This window comes from Cornus florida, unplaced genomic scaffold (assembly GCF_030987335.1).
Source record: "Cornus florida cultivar Cherokee Brave unplaced genomic scaffold, ASM3098733v1 CherokeeBrave_3.0.0_Hap2_Chr04, whole genome shotgun sequence".
Taxonomy (NCBI): domain Eukaryota; kingdom Viridiplantae; phylum Streptophyta; class Magnoliopsida; order Cornales; family Cornaceae; genus Cornus; species Cornus florida.
In genome coordinates, this window is record NW_026775574.1 from 100,022,179 (window position 1) to 100,034,586 (window position 12,408).

At 32.1% G+C, this 12,408-nt stretch overlaps 1 pseudogene; it reads left to right on the forward strand.

Moving 5' to 3' along the window:
* Nucleotides 1–10,758: 10,758 nt before the first annotated feature.
* LOC132305467 (vinorine synthase-like) lies at nucleotides 10,759–12,068 on the forward strand (annotated as a pseudogene).
* Nucleotides 12,069–12,408: the final 340 nt, after the last annotated feature.

Below are 12,408 nucleotides of genomic sequence, written 5' to 3' on the forward strand. Positions count from 1 at the left end.
CGGGGCCGATGCGGGGCGGGGATCTGGGTCACCCGCAATCACCCCGCAACCGGCCAGTTTTTTTTTTTTACCCCCCATCCCCACCCTATTTAAGTAAACGGTTCTCCAAATCCGCTTTAAATGGGGCGGGGGCGGGGCGGTTCCCCACCGGGTTGGGGATTTTTGCCACCCTTAATAAGGAGGAATGATCTCAGAAATTTCAGAATAGGAAGCTAAATACTAGCTGGGTGTAATGACGGATTGATGTAATCACCGCTTTAATTGGGAAGTGGATAACCATTAAGGCAGGTTGTTGGAAAGAGAAGGAATTAATTACCAAAAAATTTGAAATTCAAGCTTGGTCGACTCAAATTCCAAAAATCTTATTGGCCTGAGTGGCCAATAAAACATTTTGAAATTCAGGGGGCATTTGTTGACACAAAACTTGGCAGCCACTTTAGCAGTGACATGGACCAGTGAGGAGCTAACAAGTGTGCAATAGGATTCCAAAGGAAGTTGGCCAATAAAGAGACAAAAGGAGAAAATCTAGGATGTCAGCCACCTCACCCAACAAGGTTGTTGCTGAAATCTTGGTAATTAATATTTGAATTAATTCAAATATGTTATTTGAAAAGGAAAGACTTAGAGATTTAGTTACAACAAATAACTAAATCTCTACGAGGTAGGAATTTAGTTGAAGAAGGAAATTAAATCCCTATGAAATAGGAATTCAACGAAGGGGCAGCCACGTGAATAAATGGGTGAAAGCTACAAAAGGTTATTCAGGCTATTTAAGGATCAGCCGAGACTATGGAAGGAAGTTGCTAAAAATTAACAACTTGTCAGCAACCTTTTAGCAACTAGCATGGACTAAATCAAAAGGAGTTTTCTTCAGCAAAGTATCTTCAACTAAAACAAATAAAAGAAAGGAAAATTCAAAGACGAAGCAAGGCGTAACAGGATTATTGAAGCATGACTTTGTTTGAGTAACAAAGTGAAGAAAATCAAGGGCAGCGAGATATTTTAGCAAGAAATAAATAGATTAGTTGATTTAGAACTTCTATAAATAGAAGTCTTGTAATCTATTCCAATTGGTCCAGCACCAACCACAAATCAGCATGAATCAAAAATTCATCAAATGACTCAACGTCAATCTTTATCTTCAATTCATTTGTCCAAATGGCAAATTTCATTCGAAAAAACTAAGTTCCAGTAACTTATTCTTCTTTTGCAATGCTTGATTATGCTATTTACAAATTAAATATTTGTTTTATGCAACGGATTCAATGACAAATCTTTGATCAGATTCATGTCATTTTAATTCGGTCAGGATTTCATTCAAAAAATGTCATTATTTTCCATGTTATTTCAATTCAGCCAATTTATTTTAAAGTCCATTTCAATTCAGCCAGTTCATTTTCATTCACTTTAAATCGCATGTTATTTTCTTTTAAGCACCTTAGATAAAAAGTCTTTGCTACAAACAAGGCATAAAAAGAATCTTGTTGGGAGTTCTTCCTAGTCTCTTTCCCACACAATCGTCTAACAGTCAGCCATCGGAAAAAGGGATAGGCTGGTGTTCGAATCAACATTTTGAATGTTTTGTACAAATACTTTGGCACGCCTGCAAAGAGTCCATCGACCGGCGTAAAACCGCACGAACAATTTCTTAACCTAATGGTCTGGATTAATAATATTAATATTCACTTCATGAATAAAGATGATGCTCCTATTTTATGGCCTGCTAGAAAAGAAAGAATTGTTTGTTTATAAAGTAAGCCACAAAGAATAGGCCGAATTGTTTATAAAGTAAGCCACAAAGAATAAGCGAATCTCAAGGGAATGAATTAATTAAAACGTTATTTCTTTAATCATTACCAATCTAACATGTCATGAAAGTAATGTTATTTTATGGCTACATATTTATATGATAACTGTTTATGGTTTCATTTTAATTAAAAATGTGCACTCTTATAAAAATTTTGTACAAGTGAAACCTTATGTATAAAGTTCTCGCATTTAAAAATTTGCTTATAGCCTCGGTAATATGGCAGGCATAGTTGACAAAAATGATTAGTTGCTATGGTATATATGAAAGTATACAAATTTCAACAGCCACTGTTTCAACACTTATAATTGCTTGTTTCTTTATTGAAGAGCTCTAGGTTAAGAAGCCCTAATCCACCTTCGATTTTGGGTTTGCACACTGATGTCCAGGCAACTTTTGCTCCTCTTTTTCATATCAGTCCCATACCAAAGAAAAATCATCAGCGGAGAGTTGAGCTCATTCATCACTACCTTAGGCGGACAAACAATTATTTTTAAGAGGAGAGAAATTTTGATACAACTATTTGTGGTTCATGTAAAAATTTTAAGTGCATGATCTAGAAGTCTATTTGATATACAAATTAGGAGTCTATTATTAGCGGAATTTCTATACAATCATATTAGAGCTGAATTCAACTAGATATTATTAAGTATTTATGATACATGAGTAAAATATACAATGTTCCAGGGATATTTACTATCGTATTCCCGCTCAACGAACGTACAATCATACTTAAAAAATAAAAAATAATAAAAATAAATAAAAAACTTGATTTTTCATATATAGAAGAAACAAATTGAAAGTTACTGTTCTCAATTTTTCCTATATGGAGACAAATTGCACTCCTCATTATCCTTAGCTACCCACGTGATGGCATGATTATGTGGTATACGTGATGTACTAGCTACTCGCTAATATTTTATTTTGTTTATCACATCCCTTAAAAAGATATTCAATTCATATTAGATTTGACCACCTTGGTTGTCCAACTGTATATGCCAAAAAATTAAATTGAGGGTAGGATATTGGGGTTTGAACAGAGAGTGATACTGGGAGAAGGGAGTATTATATTGATTATCCATAACAACTTCAAATTTGTCATCAAGTACATGACCTATAATTATTCTATGATGGTTTCGACAAATCTTTCCTGTGATTTGTCGTAATAACATATATCTCTCTTTTAGTTTGAAAATTTACTTAGAGCTCTTGTGTGTCACAGACAGTTAAATACATTAACAGACCTAGCTAATTTATTGAAATGCCCTTAATTTTTATGGTAAATTATTAAAGTACCCTATATATATATATATATGTATATATATATATAGAGAGAGAGAGAGAGAGAAAGAGGCGATCTGAGAGTTGAGCTTTGCAACCTCTTCACCACTTACCACCGTTTCTTGGTAGCTGCCTCAACTCACACTCTATATAAACCACCCTCTCACCCAAATCAAATTCACATCTAACTTCAATTCCCCATAAGATTCCAAACTCCTATGTTTTTCTCTCTCTCTATACATGCACACACAAACACACATATATATCTATAACACTAATGGCAGAAACAGGCAACCATAATAATGTTGTTTTCGCCAGAAAGAAGCGACCGGTCTTCGATGATAGCGAGATTTTTGTCAAAAAATCAATGTCAACGGTAATAGGGGCATAGGTAAATCCGGCAGGGGCATTGGCCAATGCTTGCCATGAGTCCGACGAGCACGGCGGGGTCAACATGTCAATCGAGGCGTCTGCCACATTCACAGTGATGGAGCCGGAGACCATGGGCCAGATGTTTTCTGGAGAGCTAGGCGCCGATCGCGATTTCTTTATCAACAGCCGTCACTTCAGTCTCACCGTCTTGATTCTTGGCCATCAAATGGCCGCTTTCGAGGGCACAAAGCCCGTCTACTGTACCATTTGGCTTCAATTCACTCTACCTAAATTGTCTGAAACCAACACCAGTTCCCTCAAATCCACAATTGGCTTCAATTCACTCCACCCAAATTCTCAACTATGTGATGTTAAACAACACAAAACAGAGAGATAAAATTTCAAAATCTATTACTAGTGCTCGTAAGATATTTTCTTATATTTGTGGCCCACATGATTTGGCGCATGATTTACTTTTATTTTTTAGTGGTTAAATAAAATAGATATCAGATTAATATTATATTATTTGGTCAACTTGTAAATTACTTTTTTGGTAATTAATTATTAGAGAAGTGTTTTCCTATTTATTCCTTACTTTGATGGAAAATAGAATTAAAGTTACTAAAAGGAAAACTGGTCATCTCTTTGCCTTTATAAAAGTGCATATTCCCATCAGTTATGTATCCTAATGAAATATAACACGTATAATGTTTATGTGTACAAAAGGTCAAGAGAGAGAAATCAGTTTTCACACTTTGACTTACAGTTTATCACATTGTTCGTTCTGCAGAAAGGATCTCGACGTTTGCCTTGATATCTACGGTATTTGCAATTACAGATCGAGGTATTTATATCTAACTATTTATTTATGCATTATAGGTATGTGAGAATAATGAAATTCTAAGATTTGGGATTCATGTTTATTTGTGATTAATGATTTGCACGAATAATTAAAGTTTACATGTGGTATCAAAGCTTACGGTTTATGAACTCATTATTTTTCATTAATGTTGCATAAGTTTAAATTAAAATTAAATAATTTAATCTATTAGATTTAGCGTCTATAGCGTTCTCATGGAACTGTTTGCCCGTCATATGCTTTGATCAATTTGTTGACATCAAACAATTAATCAAAATTGTGTGCCTCGATTTCCAAACTTAAATGAATTGTTGAAAGTTAAATAATGATACATAGTTTACATGATAGTTTCCATATACGTAAAACAAATGCATAAATATGGGTATTGATTTATGATCAGTGTGGGTGCATGATGGATTAGTATGATGGATCGGTGAATTTATTTTGGTTTACATGTATTGATTTCCGAGCCTGTATTTTGATTTTCATAAATTGGTTTCTTAGCCTCGTTGAATTGCCTGATAGTTGAATTATATATGTGTTTAATTCTTGATTTTCGTGCATGGTCTAATATAGGTTAATGACAGAGTCACATTTAGTACTTAACACGAAATTATAAAATAATCATATATGTCAAGTTAATGGTTATATAAGTTAAGTTTGTGATTTGCTTGATTAAATGGTTTTATAGATTGATTTCTTTAATTAAAAATCTGAATTTCTAGAATAATATGTGAGTCTATATATTTGATCTTATTAGACATACAAATAAATTATTATTTTGTACCCATACTTACATACATGATGAATAATCAATTTAGAATTGATTCAATTATGATCTTAGAGTCTGAAAATAAAATAATATATTTTATTATGCATACAAAATAAAAAATGATATTTTTTGTAAAATTTCGGACTATTAAGTTTTTGGGACTAAGTTGCTTAAACTTGGATCGATCAGTATAAATATGTGTGTATAATGTTTAATGATAAATTAATGATAAATTAGTAACTAGCTAATTTAATATTCATGTTATGTGAGGGTTAGTAACTACCAAAGTGGCCAACCATAATGATTGATGAATATTAATTTTAGTAGTAAATATAATTAATGATAAATTAGTTACTACCTAATTTAATATTCATATTATGTAAAGATTGGTAGCTGCCAAAGTGACCTAACCATAATAGTTGGTGAATATTAATTTTAGTAGTAAACATAATTGCAATATTTAATGAATAATTGATACTTATGATTTTTTTTTTTTTGGTTGTGATATTCATGAATATTGAGTTTATTTAATTATAAAAAATAATTTTCCAAAGGGAATTGATTTTCAATTGATTAAATAAAAATTAAGGGGTTGTATGTATTTTTTAATTAGGTAGATATAGGATATCCAAATGTAACTTACTTGTTTAATTAAATAATGCATCACCATGAAGGTATACATATAAATACATGTAAGCATCATTATTAGTATTTTATAGTTATCACCCAAAGGGGTACTATAGTTATACATTGTATTTATATTTTTAAGTTATACATACGTGTTGTTAACTCAAAGCATTATTGTTGTGAGTATTTTATCTTATTATGTTTATTTTATTACATCCCTTAATTCGCATGTTATATCTATTCTTATTCTCAATTAGACTAACTTCTCATAATAGAATGAGTAAGTTAGGTGTGCTAAATTTTGATTTAGCATTTCAAATTGAGAAACATATTGTTATTATTGATAAAAACAGTGAGGAAGAAAAGATACTTCATAAAGCTTGGGATAGATCGAGCAGATTAAGCATTATGGTTATGTGAATAATTATTTCCCATAATGATAGTGGTAAGGAATATTTGATTAGAAGAATGTTTTCGTATTGTAAATAAATATTTAAAACAAAAATTATTAATTTATATCACTACTATGCATTTTTGTTGGTACTCTTACCATGTTTGGGTATGTTCTTAAGATGACTAATGTTGCTACAAAATTGAGAACCTTATGGATGATTGTGGATGAAAATTTTCTTATTCAATTTATTCTCAATTTTTTGTCTACTCAGTATGGGTCATTTCGAATTAACATTATTAAGACAAATGGAAAGTGAAAGAATTGACCATTATGTTAATTTAGGAGGAGACAAGGCTTAAGCAACAGGTAATCATTATGTTTATCTCATAACTCAAGAAGTTAGAAAGAAATTTAGGAATAAGCCTGAAAGGGCATTAAGTGAGCAACCCCCAAAATTAAAAGATTTAAATCAATTTACTAAAAGAAATGAATGTAATAATGTAAAAGTGTCATTTATGTATTGAACATTTTTAGAAAGATTACATGAAATATAAAGAATGATTCGAAAAGAAAGATAAGTCTTTTAACTTTTCTATATTTCGAATCACTTATTAATATTCCTTTTAATACATGATAGGTTGACTTAAGTACTAATGTTTATGTTTCTAATAAATGTAAGGATTTCATATGTCCTAAACAACAAATTCAAGTGAGAATTTCTTATTTATAAGAATTGGGAAAAAGTTTTGTTGAAACCATTAAGACGTTTTGTTTAGTCTTAAACAATGGATTTTATTTAAATTGTTTAAAACTCTTTATATTTCTTCAATTTCTCTTAATTTGATTTTATTTCAAAACTTTACGTTAATGATTTTTCCTTTAAGTTTGATAATGATATTTATTCAAGAAATTCTAATTTGTCAGTTATGGTATTATTGTTGATGATTTCTATAAATTCAAAATTGATAGTTTATTTATTAAAACCCTTTTGACCATGCATCATAATGTTAGAATTAAGTGTAACTCAATTAATGAAAATTCATTTATCTTGTGGCATAAAAGACTAGATAATATTCAGTGAAAGGTTAGGAAAATTAGTAAAGGATGTGATTCTTCTGTATCTAAACTTTACTGATTTTGGTGTGTGTGTGTAGATTATAGTAAGGGTAAACAAACCAAACACACAAAGAAATAAGCCACAAGAAGTACAGAGTTTCTTGAAATTATTCATACAGACATTTGTAGACTTTCTGATGTTCCATCTTTGGGTGGAGAAAAGTATTTTATCACCTTTATAGTTGATTTTTTCACATTATGGATATATCTATTTGTTGCATGAAAAATCTCAAGCAGTGAGTACTCTTGAAATATACATAAATGAGGTTAAAAAACAACTAAATAAAAAAGTAAAAATCATAAGGTTATATAAAGGTGGTAAATATTATGGAAAGTATGATGAAACGGGTTAATACTCTAACCGTTTGCAAACTCCTTGAAATACATGGCATTTGTGCTTAATACATTATGTCAGGCATGCCACAGCAGAAGCGTGTAGCTGAAAAGCGTAATCGTACTCTTATGGATATGGTTAGGAGTATGTTAAGTAATTCATCGTTACCCATAATGTTGTGGATGTTAAGTAATCTAAAGGGTACCAGTTTTACTATCCTAAATATAATACGATAATTATTGAAAACGGTAATGTCAGATTCATTGAAAATGGTGAAATCAGTGGAAGTGATAAAAATAAGAATGTGATCATTTCAGAAATTAGGGTACAAATCTCTTTACCTATAATTTCTAAAGAAATAATTGTTCCTTCAGTTGTTGAATCGTATAACAACAAATAATAATTGAATGATCAACAACTCCATGATAAGATTGTCATCAATGAATAGATTGTAAAAGAACCACAAGGAATAACATTAAGGCGATCTCAAAAAAGGAAATCTACTATTCCGGATAACTATGTGATATATCTACAAGAATTTGATTTTGATTGATTTTTGAATGGGAATTTAGAAAGAGGAAGTCTATATGGAATAACCCAAAGGCTTTACATTAGAAAGTAATGAATATATGGTCTGTAAACTTAATATGTCAATATATGAACTAAAACAAGCTTCCTGACAATAGTATATTAAGTTCAATGATACCATTATTTCTTTTAGTTTTAAGTAAAACACTGTTGATCAGTGTATTTACTGTAATGTTAGTGGGAGTAAGTTTATATTTCTGATTTTATATATTGATGAAATTTGTTTGGTAGTAGCGTTTTTTGTTTATTATATGAAACTAGAAGTTATCTCGAAGAACTCTTAAATGAAATATATGGATGAGGTATCTTACGTGATAGGAATAAATCACATGAATTTTTAGAATTGTCTCAAAAAGCATATATTGAAAGAGTTCTAGAAAGTTTTGGTATGGAACATTGTTCAACCAGTATTTCTCCATACATAAAAAGGGATAAATTCAGCCAATGCAATCCCAAATAATGAGTTAGCTAGAAGGTAAAGAAACGAAAAATATTCCTTATGCATATATTGTGGAGTTTGATGTATATACAAGTTGGTAGGAGATAAAAGATTATATGCTCACACTTAGGAAGACATTTTTATGAATATATGGATAATTATTAATTCACAACTGGTTATTTGTTCTGGAGGAACAATATTATGAAAAAGTGTAAAGTAATTTACTATTACTTTGTCTATTTTGAATTTTTAATTTGTAGCATGCTTTGAGGTTACAATTTATGGTTGCAAAATTTATTTCAGGACTTAGAATGTGTACCATTTTCAGATTGCTGAAAATTTATGCTGCAATTGTTAATCTTCTTGTATGAAAAATGATAGGTATTCTAAAGTTGAAATACTTTATTATTAAAGAATATGTTTAGAAATAACGAATGTCTATTGAACATATAAGCACACAACTTATGATTGTAATCCTTTAACGAATGGACTACCACCCAAGATATTTATGAAATATGTTGAAATAATGGGTCTTGAATGTAGTCAATGATAATTATTTTTTAATTGTGAATTGCTTAACAGTGTTTATATATATTTAACATTTTGCGCTAATTAAATGTGTTTATGATATTTTCTATTAATTAATGTACATGTACGTATTGCTTTAATAAATGGTAATAAGAATAGTCTTGGAAAAGATATTATTGTTAAATCATTGTTGATACTTCTCATTTATAGACTATGCTGAATAGGTTATTAGAGTTGTGGTACATGGAAGGGACTGTGTTATTTATGGACATATAACTGCCATGACTCGCATTAGTAGTTTATTTACCATGATATCTATGATGACCAACTTAATAAGTCAATCTAATTTATGGTGCATACTAATGACTATTTTACTAAATCACTACAGAAGTTATCATATGGGCCAAGTGGGAGACTGTAAGATATTTTCTTATATTTGTGGCCCACATGATTTGGACGCTTGATTTACTTCTATTATTTAGTGGTTAAATAAAATAAATATCAGATTAATATTATATTATTTGGTCAACTTATAAATTACTTTTTTGGTAATTAATTATTGGAGAAGTATTTTCTTATTTATTTCTTACGTTGATAGAAAGTGAAATTAAGGTTATTAAAAGGAAAACTAGTTCTCTCTTTACCTTTATAAAAGTGCATATTTCCATTAGTTATATACGCTAATGAAATATAACACGTATAATGTTTATGTGTGCAAAAATTTAAAAGAGAGAAATCAGTTTCCACACTTTGACTTGCAATTTATCACGTTATTCGTTCCGTAGGAAAGATCTCGACATTTGCCTTGATATCTACGATATTTGCAATTACAGATCGAGGTATTTATATCTAACTATTTATTTATGCATTATAGGTATATGAGAATAATGAAGTTCTAAAATTTAGGATTTATATTTATTTGTGATTAATGATTTACACGAATAATTAAAGTTTACAGTGCTTACTTTCAGATATCAAGCTCATAACAAATGTAACTAGAAACATCAAACTACCAAATTCGATTGATGTATATGATACTGTAACAAAAAACAAATCTAAAAATGGACCATTCAGATTGATGCACCAAGAGAGAGAATGTGGTATTTTAACTGAAGAGAGAGAAAGTGGTCTCAGAAAGTGTTATGGGCATTTAACTTAAATAAGTGGATGACATCAACATAAATCGTCGTCGACTGGTGTTGACCGTAACAGAAGAGAGGTCTATGTAAGATAGTTTCATTTTTAGAAAAAATCTGTATAAATTCTCAAACAAGAGAGAAGGTCCCCATAATTATGACAAACTATAAGGAAGGTCGGTGTAAATTACCTTGTTCATATGAACATATACTTATTTATATTATTTTATTCTACTTTTTTTAAATAATAATAAAAAAATTCTTATGTTAATATGTCCCCCCCCCCCCCCCCAAACAAGTTATAAACTCATTATTTTACATGTGTTTGCACAAATATTAAGAACCTAGTACGTAAAGGAGCAATATCTTTGACTTTCATAGCTCTATTTAAGTCGCATATTACCATCAATATAGTTGTTACAGAGATCACATATTAGACACACACAAATTCTTGTGGGGTGGGTTTAGAAATTAATTTGTTGCCAGTATATACTCTCAGATCAGAATGAAGATTGAAGTTGAAGTAGTCTCCACAGAGACCATCAAGCCATCTTCTCCAACCCCTCATCACCTCCGCCATTACCAACTCTCATTCCTTGATCAAATAGCTTCCCCGGTGTTTACGCCTCTAGTTCTCTTCTACCCGGTGGATACTACTAACCTGGTCGACCTAGACAAGTCCAACATGCACCTCAAGAAGTCTTTCTCCGAGGCCTTAACCCGATTCTATTTCCTTGCTGGACGGGTCATTGACGCCCTCTACATCAGACTGCAATGACGCAGGCGTCCCCTTTGTGGAAGCCAAAGCCAGCTGCCGGCTTTCTGAAGTGGTCCGGGATCCAATCCCTGGCGAATTCCACAAGTTCAGCCCATGTGAATTAGATGACATTAGGGACCTCCCTATGGTCATTCAAGTCACCATGTTCACTTGTGGTGGCATGGCAATTTTTCTAGGCATTTCTCACAAGCTAGGTTGCTGATGGTTTGTCATTATTCATCTTTCTCAATAGCTGGTCCGCCATTGCACGTGGCGATAGGGACTTACCACCGTGTCCGCCATTTGACTCCGCCGTGCTCTTCCCACCTAGAAACATAACGGGCTTCAAACCGAGCTCCAGCATTGTAAAGGAGAAGATAGTGGCAAAGAGGTTTGTGTTCACTGCCTCTAAGATAGCTGCTCTTAGAGACAAATATACAAACACCACAACCAAAAACTACCCTACGCGCGTTGAGGCCCTATCTGCCTTCATTTTGAGCCGTTTCATGGCCTCCACTCAGCCCAAAACCTGTCATCATGACCAGACCTACACGGTGCTTCAAGTGGTGAACCTGCGAACGAGGATTGACCCGCCATTGCCGGATAACTACTTCGGGAATGTTTGCTGGCACGCCATAGCATTAATACCTAATTCCATGGACAACAAGAGTACTGATGAGGACGAGTACTGTTATGGCATAGTGAATTCGATGGGAGATTCGTTAAGGAAAATCAATGGGGATTACGTGACATTACTCCTGGAGGGTGACTTGGACTTGCTCATCCAAGAGCGAGCCAAGAGGTTAAACAGAGGGGAGATTGTTTCCCTTGACTTCAGTAGTATGTGCAGGTTTCCTTCTTATGAAGCTGATTTTGGGTGGGGAAAGCCGATATTGGTTGGCTTTGCTAGCTTTAAATTCAAGAATTTGGTTTGTTTCATGGACACCAGATTGGGTGATGGAATAGAAGCATGAGTTAACTTGAAGGACGAGGATATGGCCAAATTTGAAGCTGCCAAAGAGCTGTCAGCAATGGTTTCCACACCCATAGATGGATGATAGTTGATCATGTTGGAAGATGCTGTACGTGGTAGTTACCCGTACACCTTGTGTTTGGTCAAATCAAAGCTTGATTAAAAAAAATATATAATAATTATTAATTATCACATCAAGCTGGTTGATTGTACGATGGGATAAAAAGAAAAGGATAAAAACAATTGTGAAATATATCATTTTTTATGTAATTAATACATTTACCTGATAATGAGTTTAATGGAAGAATATGTAAATGTGAGAAAAGTACACAAGGAATATTTTAGAGATGGTATCCCAGTCAAATATTCAATCATGAGTATAGTATACTTTTTTGTAAATGCATACTCTTGGTTAAATCTGATCA